We start from the raw sequence: 25,735 nt of genomic DNA on the forward strand, positions 1-25,735 counted from the left end.
TCTCGTCACTTTGGTCACAGGCAGCTGTGCCATCGAGCGTGTCACATAGCGCTCAGATATCAGTGGGCCGCACACAATCCACAAGTGTCCAGTGTCAAAAAGTGTACGCAGAGATTCAAAATCTCCATTATCCTCTCGTCACTTTGGTCACAGGCAGCTGTGCCATCGAGCATGTCACATAGCGCTCAGATATCAGTGGGCCGCACACAATCCACAAGGGTCCACTGTCCACAAGTGTACGCAGAGATTCAAAATCTCCATTATCCTCTCGTCACTTTGGTCACAGGCAGCTGTGCCATCGAGCGTGTCACATAGCGCTCAGATATCAGTGGGCCGCACACAATCCACAAGTGTCCACTGTCCACAAGTGTACGCAGAAATTCAAAATCTCCATTATCCTCTCGTCACTTTGGTCACAGGCAGCTGTGCCATCGAGCGTGTCACATAGCGCTCAGATATCAGTGGGCCGCACACAATCCACAAGTGTCCAGTGTCCAAAAGTGTACGCAGAGATTCAAAATCTCCATTATCCTCTCGTCACTTTGGTCACAGGCAGCTGTGCCATCGAGCGTGTCACATAGCGCTCAGATATCAGTGGGCCGCACACAATCCACAAGTGTCCACTGTCCACAAGTGTACGCAGAGATTCAAAATCTCCATTATCCTCTCGTCACTTTGGTCACAGGCAGCTGTGCCATCGAGCGTGTCACATAGCGCTCAGATATCAGTGGGCCGCACACAATCCACAAGTGTCCAGTGTCCAAAAGTGTACGCAGAGATTCAAAATCTCCATTATCCTCTCGTCACTTTGGTCACAGGCAGCTGTGCCATCGAGCGTGTCACATAGCGCTCAGATATCAGTGGGCCGCACACAATCCACAAGTGTCCAGTGTCCAAAAGTGTACGCAGAGATTCAAAATCTCCATTATCCTCTCGTCACTTTGGTCACAGGCAGCTGTGCCATCGAGCGTGTCACATAGCGCTCAGATATCAGTGGGCCGCACACAATCCACAAGTGTCCAGTGTACAAAAGTGTACGCAGAGATTCAAGATCTCCATTATCCTCTCGTCACTTTGGTCACAGGCAGCTGTGCCATCGAGCGTGTCACATAGCTCTCAGATATCAGTGGGCCGCACACAATCCACAAGTGTCCACTGTCCACAAGTGTACGCAGAGATTCAAAATCTCCATTATCCTCTCGTCACTTTGGTCACAGGCAGCTGTGCCATCGAGCGTGTCACATAGCGCTCAGATATCAGTGGGCCGCACACAATCCACAAGTGTCCACTGTCCACAAGTGTGTGCAGAAATTCTAAAACTCCCCTGTCCTATAGACACCTTGTACCTTGTTTTACATTACTATATAGTTTGTTGGATTTTGTCTACATTTCTACCAAAAAATGAGGAAGGCTGGTGGAAGAGGCCGTGGAATTGGGCGGGGGTTGGCAGCTGGTAATGATGGTGTTGGTGGTGGATCTGATGGTAGTGGCAAGAGCAAAATAGGACCGAATCCAGGAGGTGCTGACCCTGCGTCATCGTCTGGCTACATAAGGACTCGAACGCTTAGTTTTCTAGGAGTTGGCAAACCGCTTTTAAAGGCAGAGCATCAGGAAAAAGTTTTGTCTTACATTGCTGACTCAGCCTCCAGCTCTATCGCCTCCTCTTCTTCAGTTGTAAAAAGTAAAAGCACTGAGTCGTCATTGGAGGCTCATGTTCATGAACCACACCTTTCCTTGTGTCCTTCACCCCAACCAAGATTGAAGGATGACGCAGGCCATACTACTGATTACTCCATGGAGCTGTTTTCACATACCATGCCTGGATTATCAAGTCAAATGGTGAATTACCCAGGCCAAGATGAATCTGACATGGAGTGCACTGATGCACAGCCGCTGATGGATGATTCTGCTGGTACATTCACTCAGAGCACTACATTGTCCTCGCAGTGTACAGAGCCAGATTTTGACCCTGATGAGACTCAGGTGCCCCTTCCCGCACACTATACCACCATACACGGTGACACAGAGAAAGGTGCACATGACATAGAAGAGGAGGTGATGGATGACCCAGTTGTTGACCCAGATTGGCATCCATTGGGGGAAGAGGGTGCTGCTTCCAATAGCTCAGATGAGGAGCATCCACAGCAGACATCGACATCGCAACAGCTGTTATCTGGCAGGCCCAGAGCACTCCAAAGACAGGTTCCAAACATCAAAAGAGTTGCTGGATAGCTTGTCCAGAGGGTCAAAAGATCACAGCGTGCTAGGCCGCAAAATGTCTGCCAAAGTAGGAAGAGTGCAGTGTGGCAGTTTTTTGAACAAAATCCTCATGATCAGGCCAAGGTTATCTGTAAGAAGTGCACAAAGACCTTTAGCCGAGGGAAAAATCTGAAAAATTTGAATACCAGTTGCATGCTTAGACATTTAACCAGCATGCACTTGCAAGCGTGGACACAACACCAAACCTCAAGTGCCACATGTGCAACTGATCACAACGAAGGTAGTCAGCAACGCTACATTGTTTCCCCCACTGTAAGCCCACCGGTTAGCACAGCAGCAAATGTTGAGGTGTCGTTGCAATGCCACAGCAGTCAGGGAATCCCACTGTTATATCAACGAAAGACTGATTCTAGGCCATCAGAAAGAACAACAACTCCATCACCATCATCAACCCTCTCTCAGTCCGCCCTGTCCACCGCTACTTCCACCATATGCAGCTTTCAAGTCCAGCTCACCCTCCCAGACACTATGAGTAGGTCAAGAAAGTACTCAGTCTCTCATCCGCGTACACTGGGTTTGAACGCCCACATTGCCAAACTAATCTCGTTTGAGATGATGCCCTTTCGGTTGGTGGAAAGCACAGCTTTCCGCGAACTCATGGCCTATGCAGTACCACGCTATGACCTACCCAGTCGCCACTTCTTCTCTCGCAAAGCCATCCCAGCCCTCCACCATCATGTGAAAGACCGCATTGTCCATGCACTCAAGCAATCAGTGAGCGGAAAGGTGCACCTCACAACTGATGCATGGTCCAGTCTGCATGGCCAGGGCCGTTACGTGTCCATCACTGCACACTGGGTTAATGTGGTGGATGCAGGGTCCACAGGGGACAGTGGTGGTGGGACAGTGCTGCCTAGCCCACGGTATAGGAAACAGTTGGCTGTAGGCGTTCGACCCTCCTCCTCCTCCTCCAGAAGCGACAGCTCGTCCACAGAGCGCAGTCGTACGAGCACTCCATCTGCAGCTGCCACTGTTGCACACGATGTGTCCCCCTATCGAGCAGCTAGTGGAAAGCGTCAGCAGGCTGTGTTGCAGATGATGTGTTTGGGCGACAGACACACCGCCGAGGTGCTGGCCGAGTACTTGAAGCGACAAACTGAGTCATGGCTGGGCAGTGTACATCTTGAGGCAGGCAAGGTAGTTAGTGATAACGGCCGTAATTTTGTGGCAGCCATAGCCCTTTCAAAACTCAGCCACATACCTTGCTTGGCTCACACCTTGAACCTGGTGGTGCAGTGCTTCCTCAAAAATTATCCGGAGTTAACAGCCCTGCTCCAGAAGGTGCGAAGACTGTGCGCGCACATCCGCCGGTCGCCTGTACACTCCGTTCGTATGCAGAAGCTGCAGCGATTGCTCCACCTTCCCAACCACCGCCTCATTATCGACATTGCAACAAGGTGGAACTCCACCCTGCACATGGTGGAGCGGCTGTGCGAGCAGAGGCAGGCCATAATGCATTTGTGGGAGGATACACGGCCAGGCACTTTGAGAGCAGACATGGAGTTGACAGGCGTGCAGTGGTCGAAGCTGAAAGACCTTTGTAAAGTCCTTCAGTGTTTTGAGGAATGCACACGGCTGGTAAGCGCAGACGACGCCATCCTAAGCATGAGCATCCCACTTATGCGTCTGCTCATGCAAACTTTGACGCACCTTAAGGAGCAGGCATCTGCAGCCAATGTTGATGAGGAGGAAGAGGAGGAGGGAATCCTTGATGACATTCAGCCATTGTCTGCTCAGGGACCTCTCCTGGACGAGGTGGAGGAAGAAGAGGAGGAGGAAGATGATGGGGATGATTACTTAGGGGAGGAGGATGCATCTCGTGGGGCAAGTGAAAATGTTGGCGTGGCAAGGTCTGGTACAGGGTTTGTGCGTGACTGGAGGGATGTGGATTTGCCAGAAAGTGCTCCTCCACCCAGCACTCGCAGTGCATCATTGACACCGGGAACATTGGCCCACATGTCAGATTATGCCTTGCGGATCCTAAAAAGGGACCCCCGCATTGCCAAAATGATGAACGATGACGACTACTAGTTGGCCAGCATCCTGGATCCACGCTATAAAGGCAAATTACAAAACATCATGCCACAGGAGAACCTTGACCTAATATTGGCTAATAAACAAGCAACTCTGGTAAATCCTTTGCTTGAGGCATTCCCTGCACACAGCAGCGGTGATGGTTCTCACACGAGCCGTACGGGCCGGGGGTAGCTTGGCAGAGGTGTTCGTGGTGCACACAGCAGAAGTGGCGTTGGAGACAGGGGTTTCATGACAATGTTGTGGACTGATTTTTCAAATACCGCTCACACAACTGGTAATACTGCATCGATGGAAAGTGACAGGAGACAGCAGTTGTCAACTATGGTTACAAACTACTTTTCCTCCCATATCGATGTTCTCCCACACAGGTCATTCCCCTTTGACTTTTGGGCCGCTAAACTGGACACCTGGCCTGAATTGGCCCAATATGCCTTACAGGAGCTCGCTTGCCCAGCTGCAAGTGTGCTATCGGAAAGAGTCTTCAGTGCAGCTGGATCAATCCTGACAGAAAAAAGGACCCGTCTGTCAACCCAAAATGTGGATGATCTAACCTTCATTAAAATGAACCACGCATGGGTTTCCAAGGATTTTGTCCCACCTTCCCCTGATGACACATAGGGTGACAGAAAAATGGCTTGCTTTGGTCCACCTCTTCCTGGTACTTCACCTATTTCGCCTTTGGCATCAGTTGAATGTCCAACATCAACATATGCCACTTTCTAAAACTCCCTAACTGTGCTGCCTCCCCCCCCATGGCCGGGGTCACCACCTAGCGCACGACACCGTGCGAGTGCCGTTGCCCTGGACAGGTGGGTAGGCCGACTCTTGGGCGCGGGCACTGGCACAGGGTCCCTCATAGTGCAATCAAGTGTCTCTGACGGTGGTGGTGCACACCCGCCGTCAGACACACCGCTGTACTATGAGGGGCCCAGTGCCAGTACCGACGCCCATGAGTGGGCCCCCCTTGCTTGGCCAGGGCCCCAGCATTTGCAATCTTTACCTCTCCCTGCTCTTCCGCTGTGTAATCTGGGCCATAAAATCCATACTGTGCCTGACACCGTCTGAGCCTGCCTCCTGAGACATATATTTTGAATGTGTACGCTATCCATACATGTTATCCAGGGATACGGTACCCTTTCTAACCTTTGTGCAATGACGTGCAATCCATACTGGGCCTAACACCGTCTGAGCCTGCCTCATGCTGTATAGACATATATTTTGAATGTGTACGCTATCCATACATGTTATCCGGGGATACGGTACCCTTTCTAACCTTTGTGCAATGACGTGCAATCCATACTGGGCCTAACACCGTCTGAGCCTGCCTCATGCTGTATAGACATATATTTTGAATGTGTACGCTATCCATACATGTTATCCGGGGATACGGTACCCCTTCTAACCTTTGTGCAATGACGTGCAATCCATACTGGGCCTAACACCGTCTGATCCTGCCTCATGCTGTAAAGACATATATTTTGAATGTGTACGCTATCCATACATGTTATCCGGGGATACGGTACCCTTTCTAACCTTTGTGCAATGACGTGCAATCCATACTGGGCCTAACACCGTCTGAGCCTGCCTCATGCTGTATAGACATAAATTTTGAATGTGTACGCTATCCATACATGTTATCCGGGGATACGGTACCCCTTCTAACCTTTGTGCAATGACGTGCAATCCATACTGGGCCTAACACCGTCTGAGCCTGCCTCATGCTGTATAGACATATATTTTGAATGTGTACGCTATCCATACATGTTATCCGGGGATACGGTACCCCTTCTAACCTTTTTGCAATGACGTGCAATCCATACTGGGCCTAACACCATCTGAGCCTGCCTCATGCTGTATAGACATATATTTTGAATGTGTATGCTATCCATACATGTTATCCGGGGATACGGTACCCCTTCTAACCTTTGTGCAATGACGTGCAATCCATACTGGGCCTAACACCGTCTGAGCCTGCCTCATGCTGTATAGACATATATTTTGAATGTGTACGCTATCCATACATGTTATCCGGGGATACGGTACCCCTTCTAACCTTTGTGCAATGACGTGCAATCCATACTGGGCCTAACACCGTCTGAGCCTGCCTCATGCTGTATAGACATATATTTTGAATGTGTACGCTATCCATACATGTTATCCGGGGATACGGTACCCCTTCAAACCTTTGTGCAATGACGTGCAATCCATACTGGGCCTAACACCGTCTGAGCCTGCCTCATGCTGTATAGACATATATTTTGAATGTGTATGCTATCCATACATGTTATCCGGGGATACGGTACCCCTTCTAACCTTTTTGCAATGACGTGCAATCCATACTGGGCCTAACACCATCTGAGCCTGCCTCATGCTGTATAGACATATATTTTGAATGTGTATGCTATCCATACATGTTATCCGGGGATAAGGTACCCCTTCTAACCTTTGTGCAATGACGTGCAATCCATACTGGGCCTAACACCGTCTGAGCCTTCCTCATGCTGTATAGACATATATTTTGAATGTGTACGCTATCCATACATGTATTCCGGGGATACGGTACCCCTTCTAACCTTTGTGCAATGACGTGCAATCCATACTGGGCCTAACACCGTCTGAGCCTGCCTCATGCTGTATAGACATATATTTTGAATGTGTACGCTATCCATACATGTTATCCAGGGATACGGTACCCTTTCTAACCTTTGTGCAATGACGTGCAATCCATACTGGGCCTAACACCGTCTGAGCCTGCCTCATGCTGTATAGACATATATTTTGAATGTGTACGCTATCCATACATGTTATCCGGGGATACGGTACCCCTTCTAACCTTTGTGCAATGACGTGCAATCCATACTGGGCCTAACACCGTCTGAGCCTGCCTCATGCTGTATAGACATATATTTTGAATGTGTACGCTATCCATACATGTTATCCGGGGATACGGTACCCCTTCTTACCTTTGTGCAATGACGTGCAATCCATACTGGGCCTAACACCATCTGAGCCTGCCTCATGCTGTATAGACATATATTTTGAATGTGTACGCTATCCATACATGTTATCCAGGGATACGGTACCCCTTCTAACCTTTGTGCAATGACGTGCAATCCATATTGGGCCTAACACCGTCTGAGCCTGCCTCATGCTGTATAGACATATATTTTGAATGTGTACGCTATCCATACATGTTATCCGGGGATACGGTACCCCTTCAAACCTTTGTGCAATGACGTGCAATCCATACTGGGCCTAACACCGTCTGAGCCTGCCTCATGCTGTATAGACATATATTTTGAATGTGTATGCTATCCATACATGTTATCCGGGGATACGGTACCCCTTCTAACCTTTTTGCAATGACGTGCAATCCATACTGGGCCTAACACCATCTGAGCCTGCCTCATGCTGTATAGACATATATTTTGAATGTGTATGCTATCCATACATGTTATCCGGGGATAAGGTACCCCTTCTAACCTTTGTGCAATGACGTGCAATCCATACTGGGCCTAACACCGTCTGAGCCTTCCTCATGCTGTATAGACATATATTTTGAATGTGTACGCTATCCATACATGTTATCCGGGGATACGGTACCCCTTCTAACCTTTGTGCAATGACGTGCAATCCATACTGGGCCTAACACCGTCTGAGCCTGCCTCATGCTGTATAGACATATATTTTGAATGTGTACGCTATCCATACATGTTATCCAGGGATACGGTACCCTTTCTAACCTTTGTGCAATGACGTGCAATCCATACAGGGCCTAACACCGTCTGAGCCTGCCTCATGCTGTATAGACATATATTTTGAATGTGTACGCTATCCATACATGTTATCCGGGGATACGGTACCCCTTCTAACCTTTGTGCAATGACGTGCAATCCATACTGGGCCTAACACCGTCTGAGCCTGCCTCATGCTGTATAGACATATATTTTGAATGTGTACGCTATCCATACATGTTATCCGGGGATACGGTACCCCTTCTAACCTTTGTGCAATGACGTGCAATCCATACTGGGCCTAACACCGTCTGAGCCTGCCTCATGCTGTATAGACATATATTTTGAATGTGTACGCTATCCATACATGTTATCCGGGGATACGGTACCCCTTCTAACCTTTGTGCAATGACGTGCAATCCATACTGGGCCTAACACCGTCTGAGCCTGCCTCATGCTGTATAGACATATATTTTGAATGTGTACGCTATCCATACATGTTATCCGGGGATACGGTACCCCTTCTAACCTTTGTGCAATGACGTGCAATCCATACTGGGCCTAACACCATCTGAGCCTGCCTCATGCTGTATAGACATATATTTTGAATGTGTACGCTATCCATACATGTTATCCAGGGATACGGTACCCTTTCTAACCTTTGTGCAATGACGTGCAATCCATACTGGGCCTAACACCGTCTGAGCCTGCCTCATGCTGTATAGACATATATTTTGAATGTGTACGCTATCCATACATGTTATCCAGGGATACGGTACCCCTTCTAACCTTTGTGCAATGACGTGCAATCCATATTGGGCCTAACACCGTCTGAGCCTGCCTCATGCTGTATAGACATATATTTTGAATGTGTACGCTATCCATACATGTTATCCGGGGATACGGTACCCCTTCTAACCTTTGTGCAATGACGTGCAATCCATACTGGGCCTAACACCGTCTGAGCCTGCCTCATGCTGTATAGACATATATTTTGAATGTGTACGCTATCCATACATGTTATCCGGGGATACGGTACCCTTTCTAACCTTTGTGCAATGACGTGCAATCCATACTGGGCCTAACACCGTCTGAGCCTGCCTCATGCTGTATAGACATATATTTTGAATGTGTACGCTATCCATACATGTTATCCGGGGATACGGTACCCCTTCTAACCTTTGTGCAATGACGTGCAATCCATACTGGGCCTAACACCGTCTGAGCCTGCCTCATGCTGTATAGACATATATTTTGAATGTGTACGCTATCCATACATGTTATCCAGGGATACGGTACCCTTTCTAACCTTTGTGCAATCACGTGCAATCCATACTGGGCGTGAGAACGGCTGGCGAGCTGTTAAGCAAGCTACAGCACCTGTCCAGACAAGTACAGGGATTCCCTAGCGAGGAGACTTATTTGATTGTTTTCTATGTTGGGACAGCAATTTTTGGGGAGCACTATACTCTGTAGAATGATAGATGGGGCCCACCATACACTGGAACATTCCAAAGGTGGACATCAGACACTGGAGCAGCATTTACAGGGCCCATTATACACTAGAGCATTAGAAATGGGGCCCATTATGTTTGGAGCATTATTTGGGCCCATAAGACAGTGGAGCTTCATCCATGGGGACCAACATATACTGTAGCATTATGTGGAGCTCATCATATACTGTTTCAAACATTATATGGGACCAATGATTTTGTATGGAGAAATAGATGGGCCTCGTCATGAGATGTAAAAAGTGAGGTATTTTTCATTGTACTATACCGCTATTTCTCTGCCGTATCGGAGCATGATGAGTTGTGGTATGTGTTAAAGGGGCGCTCTTTCGCCCAGGGCACATGAAAACCTGCAGCCAGCCCTCCCCCCCACAAATTTAGCCAAATAACCCCCATTTTTCAGTGTGTAACTTGTATTATGAAGTTAATTAAGGTTGACAAGCTTAAGTAAGAAGAATTGATGCTTTTCGCATTCAAATGGGCACTGTAGGTGTGTTTCCTGTCCTCCTCTCACTGCCGACTTTTATTCCCCATTGACTTACATTGGGTTTCGTGTTTCGGGACGACACCGACTTTTCCCTATAATCGGACGATCTTGCTCGACCCGACTTTTGGAAAAGTCCGGTTTTACGAAACGAAACGCGACCCTAAAAAACCAAAAGTCGCTCAACTCTAGTTATGACTTGTTCCCAGCTAAATTTCCCAGCTTTATAAAAACTCAGCCTCCTTTAATCTTGTGCCAAAAAACAGCAGCCATGGGTTCTTCTAAGCAGCTGCCTAGTACTCTGAAAATGGTGGAGGCTCACAAAGCAGGAGAAGGATAAAAGAAGATAGCAAAGCGTTTTCAAAATGCCCTTTCCTCAGTTCAAAATTTAATTAAGAAATGGCAGTTAATAGGGAAACTGGAGGTCAAGATAAGGTCTGTAAAATCAAGCAAAATTTCAGTGAGAGATGCTTGAAGGATTGCTATAGAGGCAAATCATAACTCCCACTTGACTGAAAAAGACCTTCAAAAAGATTTAGCAAACTCTGGAGTTGTAGAACATTGTTCTACTATTCAGAGACACCTGTACAAATATGGCTTTCATGGAAGAGTCGTCAGACGAAAACCTCTCCTGTGTTCTCATAATAAAATTCAGCATTAGAAGCATCTAAAAGGACATCTAAACGAGCATGATGCAGTCTGGAAACAATATACAGCATAAAGACAGGCGACAGCACAGCAAAGACAAAAGGATGCACGCTCCAAGTTCAAGGACCCAGTTGAACATAGACATAGACATCCATAGAAAAAAGAGAGAGCAGTGTTGTGAGTTCATTTTCCCCTTCATTACTGAGGCCCGAGGAACTCCCTCTTCTGGTAAAGAAAGGTAGTGAGCCTGATTGTCAAACACCTGAGGCTGATGATTGTGACTGGCTGAGTGGAGTTACGGACTGGATATAATGCTGCCGACGCCCTTCTGCCCTGCGGGTGATTTCTCTGTGGGATCCTTGGAGACCAGTCTGAATTCCTGCTCCTCCAAAGCTAAGTTTGCTGCTCGGCCTTTTGCTTTTGTGCTTTGACTTTGTTTTTGCTTTGTTTTTCTGGATTTCTGCCATTCCCTGCTGGGGTGTGCTGAATTAATTTAGCTCTGTCTTCTGAAAATACCTGAGTGCTGATTCAGTTTTTGAAGCCTAGCTGCTTCAGGGCCTTTTTCATATCAGCTGGTTGGCTTATGTTTTTGATAGGGTTTTGGCAGATTGCAGACAGCAGCCTTCCTGTCCTTTCCTGTCTAGGTAGTTTTGTGGCCCCGTCTTTGCTCAGTCTATCTTTCTGTCTGTGTTAGTGTTTTCATCTTGCTTCACCGTCATTATATGTTGGGGGCTGCCTATTGCTTTGGGGTCTGCTCTGTGGCAGTTTAGATTTCCCCTTTCTTTCTTTAGGCCTATGTATTTCTCCGGCTGTGATCGAGGTGTCTAGGGCATCGTAGGAACCCCCCACGGCTACTGCTAGTTGTGTTGATAGGTTCAGGGGTCTGCAATCTGATAGTTGCCAACTTCTCTGGTTTTATGGACTTAGCTTATATTTCTGCTTTTGCCTCCCACGGTGACTCATTCATAACAGAGCAGCATCCCATCCAGGTGAAAAATTATTCCAAAATTTATTCTGCCAGTATAAGATACAACGTTTCGGCCATGTTGTGGCCTTTTTCAAGTACAATATATAGCACAAATGGTGACCTTATATGGTGTGGTATAGCCAATCACCACTCTGGTGACACCCATCACAAATAATAATACATTATCACGTTTAATTACATCCATCAGATACATGAAAGAACACAGAGACAGTCCATCACAGAAATTACAATACTCATAGCATCTTTTTTATAAATATCAAGAGAATAATCCATTTGTAAACAACAATCCCCTAGTCCGCCCACCAATCATCACAGCGCATCCGTAGATCCATGGCAATAAGGTGCCAATCAATACCACCAATGCACATAAGATTCTGCATAATTTCAACCACCAATCAATGTTCCCATTGAGACTGGCGCCCTTCCCAATAGCCAATTATGTAGAGCCTCTCATCCCATGTGTAAACAGGAGATTTCCCTCCCCTTTCAATATAACTCACACTATAGAGGCATCATAAGCAGGCGCCTTCATGTATCTGATGGATGTAATTAAATGTGATAATGTATTGTTATTTGTGATGGGTGTCACTGGAGTGGTGATTGGCTATGCCACACCATATAAGGCCACCATTTGTGTTATACACTCACTGGCCACTTTATTAGGTACACCATGCTAGTAAGGGGTTGGACCCCCTTTTGCCTTCAGAACTGCCTCAATTCTTCGTGGCAGAGATTCAACAAGGTGCTGGAAGCATTCCTCAGAGATTTTGGACCATATTGACATGATGGCATCACACAGTTGGCGCAAATTTGTCGGCTGCACATCCCTGATGCGAATCTCCCGTTCCACCACATCCCAAAGATGCTCTATTGGATTGAGATCTGGTGACTGAGGAGGCCATTTGAGTACAGTAAACTCATTGTCATGTTCAAGAAACCAATCTGAGATGATTCGAGCTTTATGACATGGCGCATTATCCTGCTGAAAGTAGCCATCAGATGTTGGGTACATTGTGGTCATAAAGGGATGGACATGGTCAGCAACAATACTCAGGTAGGCTGTGGCGTTGCAACGATGCTCAATTGGTACCAAGGGGCCCAAAGAGTGCCCAGAAAAAATTCCCCACACCATGACACCACCACCACCAGCCTGAACCGTTGATACAAGGCAGGATGGATCCATGCTTTCATGTTGTTTACGCCAAATTCTGACCCTACCATCCGAATGTCGCAGCAGAAATCGAGACTCATCAGACCAGGCAACGTTTTTCCAATCTTCTACTGTCCAATTTCGATGAGCTTGTGCAAATTGTAGCCTCAGTTTCCTGTTCTTAGCTGAGAGGAGTGGTACCCAGTGTGGTCTTCTGCTGCTGTAGCCCATCTGCCTCAAAGTTCGACGCACTGTGCGTTCAGAGATGCTCTTCTGCCTACCTTGGTTGTAACGGGTGGCAATTTGAGTCACTGTTGCCTTTCTATCAGCTCGAACCAGTCTGCCCATTCTCCTCTGACCTCTGGCATCAACATGGCATTTCCGGCCACAGAACTGCCGCTCACTGGATTTTTTTTCTTTTTCGGACCATTCTCTGTAAACCCTAGAGATGGTTGTGCGTGAAAATCCCAGTAGATCAGCAGTTTCTGAAATTCTCAGACCAGCCCATCTGGCACCAACAATCATGCCACGTTCAAAGGCACTCAAATCACCTTTCTTCCCCATACTGATGCTCGGTTTGAACTGCAGGAGATTGTCTTGACCATGTCTACATGCCTAAATGCACTGAGTTGCCGCCATGTGATTGGCTGATTAGAAATTAAGTCTTAACACACAGTTGGACAGGTGTACCTAATAAAGTGGCCAGTGAGTGTATGTTGTACTTGAAAAAGGCCACAATATGGCCGAAACGTTGTATCTTATACTGGCAGAATAAATTTTGGAATCATTTTTCACCTGGATGGGATGCTGCTCTCTCTTTTTTCTATGGATGTCTTTCTCAAACCTCACTGCAAAAAACAGATATATACATAATTAGTGGCAAGAAGTGCTGGACAACATATAAAATTCACAAAACTGTACATAGAGAATATATACATATTTTTACATGCCATTGCATGGTAATGCTTTATTTCTCCATCCTCAATATCAGCTTATCTTAGGTCCATGAAGAGTTTAGGAATGTGTTTTTTTTATTTGACATGTGATTGAATCTTTCTCCATTTTTTACATTACAGTTATTCTAGAGAAAAATAGTGGGCCACATTTGATCCTCTGACTGTTCCTGTCTGACACTTGCAGCCAGAAGACCGGAGAGGGACTGATCTATGATTCTGATCTTTCTCAGAATCATCAATACCATATATACTCGAGTATAAGCCGATCCAAGTATAAGTCGACCTCCCTACTTTTGCCATAAAAAAATTGGGAAATTTTAGTGACTCGAGTATAAGCCTAGGGTGGAAAATGCAGCAGCTACTGGTAAATTTCAAAAATAAAAATAGATACCAATAAAAGTAAAATTAATTGAGACATCAGTAGGTTAAATGTTTTTGAATATCCATATTGAATCAGGAGCCCCATGTAATGCTCCATACAGGTCATGATGGGCCCCATAAGATGCTCCATACAAAATACACCCCATAAAATGCTGCACAAAGGTTAATAATGGCCCCTTATGATTCTCCATAGAATAATATGCCCCATATGCTGCTCCATAAAGGTTATGGCCCCATAAGATGCTCCATAGATTATGCCCCATAAGATTCTCCATAGATTATGCCCCATATGCTGCTCCATAAAGGTTACGGCCCCATAGGATGCTTCAGAGATTATGCCCCATATGCTGCCCCATAAGATGCTCCATAGATTATGCCCCATATGCTGCTCCATAAAGTTCTGGCCCAATATACTGCTGCGAATAAAAAAAGACATACTCACAGCCAAAGGATGCAGAGGACAGAGCGGCACGTGGCCGTGGAACGGGGACAGGTGAATATCACATATATATACCCCATCCTGGTGCCTCTCTGCAGCTCCTGCTTCTCCCACAGTCTCCAGCGCCGCAGCTCTTCCTTCCTTCGGCAGTCACAAGGTTCAGATGCGGATATTTATGACTTTAATGAGCGGTACCACGTGACCGCTGAACACAAGCACCAGAGATCTTGGGAGAAGCAGAGGCTGCAGAGACTGTGCCAGGAGGGGGTAAGTATGATCTGACACCCATGCTCCCCATCCCTCGCTGACCCCCTGGCGTATATGACTTGAGTATAAACCGAGAGGGGCACTTTCAGCCTTAAAATATGGGCTGAAAATCTTGGCTTATGCTCAAATATATATGGTACTTTTGCAGCTCCACCCCTGTCTTCTCATTGGTGGATGAGGGGCTGCTGAGCTGCTCAATCTTCTGCAGGAGAATTTAGGACAAGAGGAAGGAAGCAGGGACTACAACACCCATCTGCTGCAAATAATGGGCAAGTAGCTTCTAAGTGGAGCACAGATAAAATCTGTATCTGCTTTGCTGATTAGTTCACAGCACCTGCCATACCTCCTTTCACACTAACTGTGGAACAAAAGCTGGACAATAGCTAATTAGCAGCCACTGCATCATCATGTCAGCTGAAGCGGGATAAATAATAATAATAATAATAATACGGTAATAATAATCTTTATTTATATAGTGCCAACACATTCCACAGCGCTTTACAGTTTAACAGTTCCAAAAAAAGTTTCAAGTAACAACATTAACAATACAATAATTAACCCCTTAACCCCCAAGGGTGGTTTGCACGTAAAAAACCAGGCCAATTTTTACAATTCTGACCACTGTCCCTTTATGAGGTAGTAACTCGGGAACGCTTCCATGGATCCTGGTGATTCTGACATTGTTTTATTGTGACATATTGTACTTCATGTTAGTGGTAAATTTCTTTGCTATAACTTGCATTTATTTGTGAAAAAAAAGAAATTTAGCAAAAATTTTGAAAATTTCGCAATTTTCCAACTTTGAATTTTCATGCCCTCACAGAGATATGGCACATAAAATACTTAAGAAGTAACATTTCCCACATGATTACTTTACATCAGCACAATTTTGGAACTCAAATTTTTTTTGTTAGGGCGTTATAAGGGTTAAAAGTTGACCAGAAATTTCTCATTTTTACAACGCCATTTGTTTTAGGGGCCACATCACATTTGACGTCACTTTGAGGGGTCTATATGATAGAAAATACCCAAAAGTGACACCATTCTAAAACCTTCACCCCTAAAGGTGCTCAAAACCACATTCAAGAAATTTATTAACCCTTCATGTGCGTCACAGGAATTTTTTTAATGTTTAAAAAAAGGAACATTTAAGTTTTTTCACAAAAAAATTACTTCAGGTCTAATTTTTTTGATTTTGCCAAGAGTAACAAGCGAAATTGTACCCCAAAAGTTATTGTGCAATTTGTCCTGAGTACGCTGATACCGCATATGCCTGGGTAAACCACTGTTTCGGTGCATGGCAGAGCTCGGTAGGGAAGGCGCGCCGTTTGACTTTTTCAACACCGAATTGGCTGGACACCATGTCGCATTTGGAGAGCCCCTGATGTGCCTAAACAATGGAAACCCCCTACAAATGACACCATTTTTGAAGCTAGACCCCCCAAGGAACTTATCTACATGTGTGGTGAGTAGTGTAGAGTGATACCATCCGATATTCAGAAATATCGGATCGGATTGGATCGGCCCGATACACAAAAAGTATCAGGTATCGCCGATTCCGATACCGGAAGTCCCATTCAAGTCAATGGGACAGAAATATTGGAATTAAAAAAAAACCTTTCTTGCTTTGAACATCCTGTTCGGGAGGGGGGAAGAGTGTGGGCGGTGCGTGGGCGGACACTGTGCATGTCTGTGTGTGTGGGCGGGGTCTGTGCGGGCCTCTCGGGGGTCTGTGCTGACTGTTGGGGGCCTGTGCAGGCTGCCGGTGGTCTGTACGGGCCTCTCGGGGGTCTGTACAGACTGTCGGGGGCCTGTGCCGGCTGCCGGTGGTCTGTACGGGCCTCTCGGGGGTCTGTGCCGACTGTCGGGGGCCTGTGCCGGCTGCCGGTGGTCTGTACAGGCCTCTCGGGGGTCTGTACAGGCCTGTCAGGGGCCTGTGCCAGCTGCCGGCGGTCTGTACGGGCCTCTTGGGGGCCTGTGTCGGCTGTCGGTGGTCTGTGCCGGCTGCCGGGGGTCTGTGCCGGCTGCCGGTGGTCTGTACGGGCCTCTCGGGGGCCTGTGCCGGTTGTCGGTGGTCTGTACGGGCCATTCGGGGGTCTGTGCCGGCTGCCGGTGGTCTGTACGGGCCTTTCGGGGGTCTGTACAGGCCTGTCGGTGGTCTGTGCCGGCTCCCGGGGGCCTGTGCTGGCTGCCGGTGGTCTGTGCGGGCCTGCTGGGGGTCTTGTGTGTGTGCAGGCATCGTCCAATGGGACTACAAGTCCCATCGGGCGATGCCTGCTACAATGACAGTGATTGACACATTAGCCAATGATGGGACAGTAGTAGTCCCATCATCTGGCTAATGTGTTGAATGTAAAAAAAAAACATACTACATACATACTACATATATACTACATTCATACAGCATACATACTACAGACTACATACATGCTACATATATACTACATTCATACAACATACATACATACTACATACATGCTACATATACTCTACATTCATACAACATACATACTACATACATGCTACATATATACTTCATTCACACAACATACATACTACATACTACATACATGCTACATATATACTACATTCATACAACATACATACATACTACATACTGCTTACATACTACATACATACTACATACAATACATTCATACATTCATACAATACATACATATAGACATACAGTACATATAACATAGAGTACATACTCACCATCACTTGTCACTTTGATCCCCGAAGCCAGTGTCATCTGTGGAAAAATATGAAAATAAACAAACAATATGCTCCCTGATCCGCAGAAATCCATGCATGTCCCACGCCGATCTCCTGTGGAGAACAGCAGCATCAGCTGATGCGACCGCTCTCTACGGGGCTCCAGGAATCCAATGACGGGAGGTAGGTATCCCTCCGCACTGTATTCCTCCGCCACTGTAAAAAAATAGTCCCTGGTCTCACTTTATGTTAAAAGCTGCGTGGGAACTTTCTCACACAGCAATGCCAAAAGTGAGACTAGGGACTATTTTTTTACAGTGGCGGAGGAATACAGTGCGGAAGGATACCTACCTCCCGTCATTGGATTATTGAAGCCCCTAGAGAGTGGTCGCATCAGCTGATGCTGCTGTTCTCCACGGGAGATCGGCGTGGGACCCTCATGGATTTCTGCGTATCCGGGAGTATATGGCTTGTTTGTTATTTTCATATTTTTTTCATAGATGACACTGGATCAAAGTGACAAGTGATGGTGAGTATGTTCTCTATGTTATATGTACTGTATGTCTATATGCATTGTATGAATGTATTGTATGCAGTATGTATGTAGTATGTATGCACTATGTAGTATGTATGTATGTTGTATGTCTGTAGCATGTTGTATGTATGTAGTATGTATGCAGTATGTAGTATGTATGTATGTTGTATGAATGTAGTATATATGTAGCATGTATGTAGTATGTATGTATGTTGTATGAATGTTGTATACATGTAGTATGTATGTAGTATGTATGTATGTTGTATGAATGTAGTATATATGTAGCATGTATGTAGTATGTAGTTTGTATGTATGTTGTATGAATGTAGTATACATGTAGTATGTAGTATGTATATATGTTGTATGAATGTAGTATATATGTAGCATATATGTAGTATGTAGTATGTATGTTGTATGAATGTAGCATGTATGTAGTATGTAGTATGTATGTATGTTGTATGAATGTAGTATATATGTATGCGTGTATGTTGTATGAATGTAGCATATATGTAGTATGTATGTAGTATGTATGTATGTTGTATGAATGTAGTATATATGTAGCATGTATGTAGTATGTAGTATGTATGTATGTTGTATGAATGTAGTATACACTCACTGGCCACTTTATTAGGTACACCATGCTAGTAACGGGTTGGACCCCCTTTTGCCTTCAGAACTGCCTCAATTCTTCGTGGCAGAGATTCAACAAGGTGCTGGAAGCATTCCTCAGAGATTTTGGACCATATTGACATGATGGCATCACACAGTTGGCGCAGATTTGTCGGCTGCACATCCCTGATGCGAATCTCCCGTTCCACCACATCCCAAAGATGCTCTATTGGATTGAGATCTGGTGACTGAGGAGGCCATTTGAGTACAGTGAACTCATTGTCATGTTCAAGAAACCAATCTGAGATGATTCGAGCTTTATGACATGGCGCATTATCCTGCTGAAAGTAGCCATCAGATGCCTGTTCTTAGCTGAGAGGAGTGGTACCCAGTGTGGTCTTCTGCTGCTGTAGCCCATCTGCCTCAAAGTTCGACGCACTGTGCGTTCAGAGATGCTCTTCTGCCTACCTTGGTTGTAACGGGTGGCAATTTGAGTCACTGTTGCCTTTCTATCAGCTCGAACCAGTCTGCCCATTCTCCTCTGACCTCTGGCATCAACAAGGCATTTCCGGCCACAGAACTGCCGCTCACTGGATTTTTTTTCTTTTTCGGACCATTCTCTGTAAACCCTAGAGATGGTTGTGCGTGAAAATCCCAGTAGATCAGCAGTTTCTGAAATACTCAGACCAGCCCTTCTGGCACCAACAATCATGCCACGTTCAAAGGCACTCAAATCACCTTTCTTCCCCATACTGATGCTCGGTTTGAACTGCAGGAGATTGTCTTGACCATGTCTACATGCCTAAATTCACTGAGTTGCCGCCATGTGATTGGCTGATTAGAAATTAAGTCTTAACACACAGTTGGACAGGTGTACCTAATAAAGTGGCCAGTGAGTGTATATGTAGCATGTATGTAGTATGTAGTATGTATGTATGTTGTATGAATGTAGTATATACTGTATGTAGTATATATGTAGTATGTATGTATGTTGTATGAATGTAGCATATTTGTAGCATGTATGTAGTGTGTAGTATGTAAGTATGTTGTATGAATGTAGTATATATGTAGCATGTATGTAGTATGTATGTATGTTGTATGAATGTAGTATATATGTAGCATGTATGTAGTATGTATGAATGTAGTATATATGTAGCATGTATGTAGTATGTATGTATGTTGTATGAATGTAGTATACATGTAGTATGTATGTATGTTGTATGAATGTATTTTATATGTAGTATGTATGCATGTTGTATGAATGTAGTATATATGTAGAATGTATGTAGTATGTATGTATGTTGTATGAATGTAGTATATATGTAGCATGTATGTAGTATGTATGTATGTTGTATGAATGTAGTATATATGTAGCATGTATGTAGTATGTAGTATATATATATATATATATATATGTTGTATGAATGTAGTATATATGTAGCATGTATGTAGTATGTATGTATGTTGTATGAATGTAGTATATATGTAGCATGTATGTAGTATATATGTATGTTGTATGAATGTAGTATACACGAAGTATGTATGTAGTATGTATGTATGTTGTATGAATGTAGTATGTTTTTTTTTTACATTCAACACATTAGCCGGATGATGGGACTACTACTGTCCCATCATTGGCTAATGTGTCAATCACTGTCATTGTAGCAGGCATCGCCCGATGGGACTTGTAGTCCCATCGGACGATGCCTGCACACACAAGACCCCCGGCAGGCCCGCACAGACCACCGGCAGCCGGCACAGGCCCCCGGGAGCCAGCACAGACCACCGACAGGCTTGTACAGACCCCCGAGAGGCCCGTACAGACCACCGGCAGCTGGCACAGGCCCCCAATAGGCCTGTACAGACCCCCGAGTGGCCCGTACAGACCACCGGCAGCCGGCACAGGACCCCGACAGGCCTGTACAGACCCCCGAGAGGCCCGTACAGACCCCCGACAGTCGGCACAGACCCCCGCAGTCGGCACAGACCGAGCATCATGATGCGCACAGACCGCGCATCATGATGACATCATTTCAGCAGTCAATCACAGCCACAACAGTGGCTCATTGCATTATGGGGACTTCCGATTCCGGTATCCGATATTGAAAAAATATCGGTACTCGGTATCAGAATTCCGATACAGCGAATATCGGCCGATACCCGATATTTGCAGTATCGGAATGTTCAACATCAGCACTAGTGGTGAGAACTTGGAGCCCCCAAGGGCTTAATAGAAGTTTATATTTGGGGGTTTTCCACTGTTTAGGCACTGTTTAGGCTCTCCAAAGGCGACATGATGTCTGATCTCAATTCCAGCCAATTCTACGCTTGAAAAAGTCAAACAGTGTTCACTCCCATCCAAGCTGGGGTATCAGCCTACTCAGGACAAATTGCACAACAATGTTTGGGGTCCAATTTCTTCTCCCTCGGTAAATTAGCAAATTGGGGGCCAAAATATCACTTTTGAGGAAAAAAATATGATTTTTTTATTTTTATGGCTTTACGTTATAAACTTCTGTGAAGCACTTGGGGGTTCAAAGTACTCACCACACATCTAGATAAGTTCTTTGGGGGGCTAGTTTCTAAATTGGGGTCACTTGTGGGAGTTTCCACTGTTTAGGCACATCAGGGGCTCTCCAAACGCGACATGACGCCCGCAAACCATTCCATCAAAGTCTGCAATCCAAAACGTCACTACTTTCATTCCAAGCCCCGACATGTGTATCAGCATACTCAGGACAAATTGGACAAAAACTTTTGGCATCCATTTTCTCCTGTTACCCTTAGAAAAATAAAAAAATGGGGACTAAAAGATCACACTTGTGGAAAAAAAATGATTTTTTTTATTTTCACGCCCGGGCATTATAGGCTTCTGTGAAGCACTTGAGGGTTCAAAGTGCTCACAACACATCTAGATAAGTTCCTTCAGGGGTCTAGTTCCCAAAATAGGGTCACTTGTAGGGGTTTCCACTGTTCAGGCACATCAGGGGCTCTCCAAATGCGACATGGCGTCTGATCTCATTTCCAGCCAATTTTGCATTGAAAAAGTCAAACGGCGCTCCTTCTTTTCCGAGGTTTGCCATGCACCCAAACAGTGGTTTATGACTACATATGAGGTATCGGTGTACCCAGGAGCAATTGCCCAACAAATTTTAGGATTCATTTTTTTCTGTTGCCCATGTGAAAATGAAAAAAATGAATCTAAAAGAAAATTTTTGTGAAGAAAAGTACTTTTTCATTTTTGCAGATCAATTTGTGAAGCACCTGGGAGTTCAAAGTGCTCACTATGCATCTATATAAGTTCCTTAGGGGGTCTAGTTTCCAAAATGGGGTCATTTGTGAGGGATCTCCAAAGTTTAGGCACACAAGGGCTCTCCAAACACGACATGGTGTCCGTTAACAATTGGAGCTAATTTTCCATTCAAAAAGTCTTCCCTTCCGAGCCCGGCCATGCACCCAAGCAGTGGTCCCCCCACATATTCAGTTTCAGCATACTCAGGACAAATTGGACAACAACTTTTGGGGTCCACTTTCTCCTTTTACCCTTGGGAAAATAAAAAAAATTGCTGCTAAAAGATCATTTTTGTGACTAAAAAGTTAAGCGTTCATTTTTTCCTTCCATGTTGCTTCTGCTGCTATGAAACACCTGAAGGGTTAATAAACTTCTTGAATGTGGTTTTGATCAGCTTTAGGGGTGCAGTTTTTAGAATGGTGTCACTTTTGGGTATTTTCAGCCATATAGACCCTTCAAACTGACTTCAAATGTGAGGTGGTCCCTAAAAAAATGGTTTTGTAATTTTTGTTGTAAAAATGAGAAATTGCTGGTCAACTTTTAACCCATATAACTTCCTAACTGAAAAAAAAAATTGTTTCCAAAATTGTGCTGAGGTAAAGGAGACATGTGGAAAATTTTATTTATTGACTATTTTGGGTCACATAACTCTCTGGTTTAACAGAATAAAAACTCAAAGTTTCAAAATTGCAAAATTTTCAAAATTTTAGCCAAATTTCCAATTTTTTCACAACTAAATGCAAAAATTATCGACCTAAATTTCCCACTAACATGAAGCCCAATATGTCATGAAAAACAATCTCAGAATCACTGGGATCCATTGAAGCATTCCTGAGTTATTACCTCATAAAGGGCACTGCTCAAAATTGCAAAAAATGGCCAGGTCATTAAGGTCAAAATAAGCCGGGTCATGAAGAGGTTAACCCTAACTTTAGCCCCAACCCTAACCCTAACTTTAGCCCCTACCATTAATTTAACCCCAACCCTAACCCTAACTTTAGCCCTAACCCTAATGGGAAAATGGAAAATAAATACTTTTTTATTTTATTATTTTTCCCTAACTAAGGGGGTGATAAAGGTGGGTTTGATTTACTATTTATAGCAGGTTTTTATGTTTGGTAACTGTCACATGCTAAAAGACGCTTTTTATTGCAAAAAATAGATTTTGCACCACCACATTTTAAGAGCTGTAATTTTTCCATATTTTGGCCCACAGAGTCATGTGAAGTCTTATTTTTTGTGGGACGAGTTGACGTTTTTATTGGTACCATTTTTGGGCACATGACATTTTTGTTCACTTTTTATTCCGATTTTTGGGATGCAGAATGAACAAAAACCAGCATTTCATGAATTTCTTTTGAGGGGGTTGTTTATACCGTTTTGCGTGTTGTAAAATTGATAAAGCAGTTTTATTCTTCTGGTTAGTAAGTTGACAGCGATACCTCATTTATATAATTTTTTTATGTTTTGGCGCATTTATACAATAAAAACAATTTTATATAAAAAATAATTATTTTTGCATCGCTTTATTCTGAGAGCTATAACTTTTTTATTTTTTTGCTGATGATGCTGTATGGCAGCTTTTTTTTGCGGGACAAGATGATGTTTTCAGCAGTACCATGTTTATTTATATCCCTCTTTTGATCGCGTGTTATTGCACTTTTTGTTCGGCAGTATGATGATAAAGCATTGTTTTTTGCCTTGCTTTTTTAGGGGTTCACTAAAGGAGTTAACTAGTGGGACAGTTTTATAGGGCAGGTCGTTACGGATGCAGTGATACTAAATATGTGTACTTTTGTGTTTTCATAATTTAAATAAAGAAATTAATTTATTGGGGATTTTTTTTTCCTTTATTTAGGAATCTTTTCAAATTATTTTTACACATAGTAACATAGTAACATAGTTATTAAGGTTGAAGGGAGACTTTAAGTCCATCTAGTTCAACCCATATCCTATCCTAACTTGACCTAACATGTTGATCCAGAGGAAGGCAAATACCCCATGAGGCAAACAGTAAGCTTCACATTGGGGAAAAAAATTCCTTCCCGACTCCACATACGGCAATCAGACTAGCTCCCTGGATCAACGCAATATTAAAGAAACTAGTGTATATACGCTGTAATATTATACTTTTCAAGAAAGGCATCCAGTCCCTTCTTAAATTTTAGTAGGGAATCACTCATTAAAACATCATAAGGCAGAGAGTTCCATAGTTTCACTGCTCTTACAGTAAAGAATCCACGCCTGTGAGTATGCTTAAACCTTTTTTCCTCTAGCCATGTTTTTTTTTTTACTTTTTTACATTGTCCCAGGGTGGGACATTACTATGCAAAGTCAGATCACTGATCTGACACTTTGCAGAGCACTGTGTCAGATCAGCAATCTGACAGGCAGTTTAGGAGGCTTCTCAGAGCCTGCTCTCAGGGAGGAGGCCCTCGGAACAACTCGATCACATCTCGTTGTTCTGAGGGTATCAGGTAAGCACACATGGAGGCACCTCCCTGCGCAATGCTTCCCTATGATACCGGAAAACTGCGGTCATGTTTGATCAAATATACATCATTAGTCCATATAAATTAATGAAAATCCATTCAATGCAAGATATAAACAAGGCTACCCACTGAACTGAACAGACACAGAAATGTCATGGTTTAAAAGTACATATTTTATTATTTTTACACAAAATATTTTTTGATATGTTGACAAAACCAATTATAATGATACCTCTAGCCAAATAGATAGCATTTGATTCCAGCTCTATATAGGTATAAATCAAAGCTACACAATGTACTAAGGTTCATATATGGGCTAATCCATATAGATATAACAAAGTGTTAATACAGACATCCAATAAAGCAGTAATTAATACACTGATATTAAAAGTGCTATAGTGCCAAAATAAATTATTAGTATATAGCAGCAACAAAATTACAAACTGAATTAAATTAAGGTGCTAGTGCTACAACATATTATCAAAATGCCACAGCATAATCTCCAGATCATGATTTTATATAAATCAAAATAAAGTGTCTAGTGCCACATGTTGTATGAATCTTGTCTGCATAATAACTTTTAGATTTTACATTTGTCTGTTTCGAAGGACCAAACCCAATAACCAAAATGCATGTGACTACTGTTAGCCTTTGCAATCAACTAAATGTCTATATAAAGATTCATTACCTGATTAGGGGAATCACCTGGATCTGCCACCCACCCCAATGTACGTTTCAATATATTCTTCTTCCGGGGGCCCACTCGGACCGGAGTGTGCAGCGGCATAGAAATACATGTAGCCGCACGTTCCGGTCCGAGTGCCGGCGGCAGTACCAGGTTTTCATGTGAGAGACTCGCACGAGAATCGTGCGAGTCTCTCGCAAGTGAATATGAGCCCTAAGTAAGAGAAATTGCAGCGGAACGTTTGTGTTAGGGCTCATACTCACTTGCAAGAGACTCACACGATTCTCGTGCGAATCTCTCGCATGAAAACCTGGCACTGCTGCCGGCACTCGGACCAGAGCATGCGGCTGCATAGAAATACATGTAGCCGCACGCTCCGGTATGAGTGCTGGTGGCAGTGCCAGGTTTTTATGCGAGAGACTCGCATGAGAATCGTGCAAGTCTCTCGCAAGTGAGTATGAGTCCTAGGTCTGTAACTACTCCATCTCGATAAAAAATGAATAGTAACTATCATCTCTTATCTTTATTA

This window comes from Dendrobates tinctorius, unplaced genomic scaffold (assembly GCF_039654945.1).
Source record: "Dendrobates tinctorius isolate UK_male_01 unplaced genomic scaffold, ASM3965494v1 ptg000105l, whole genome shotgun sequence".
NCBI classification, from domain to species: domain Eukaryota; kingdom Metazoa; phylum Chordata; class Amphibia; order Anura; family Dendrobatidae; genus Dendrobates; species Dendrobates tinctorius.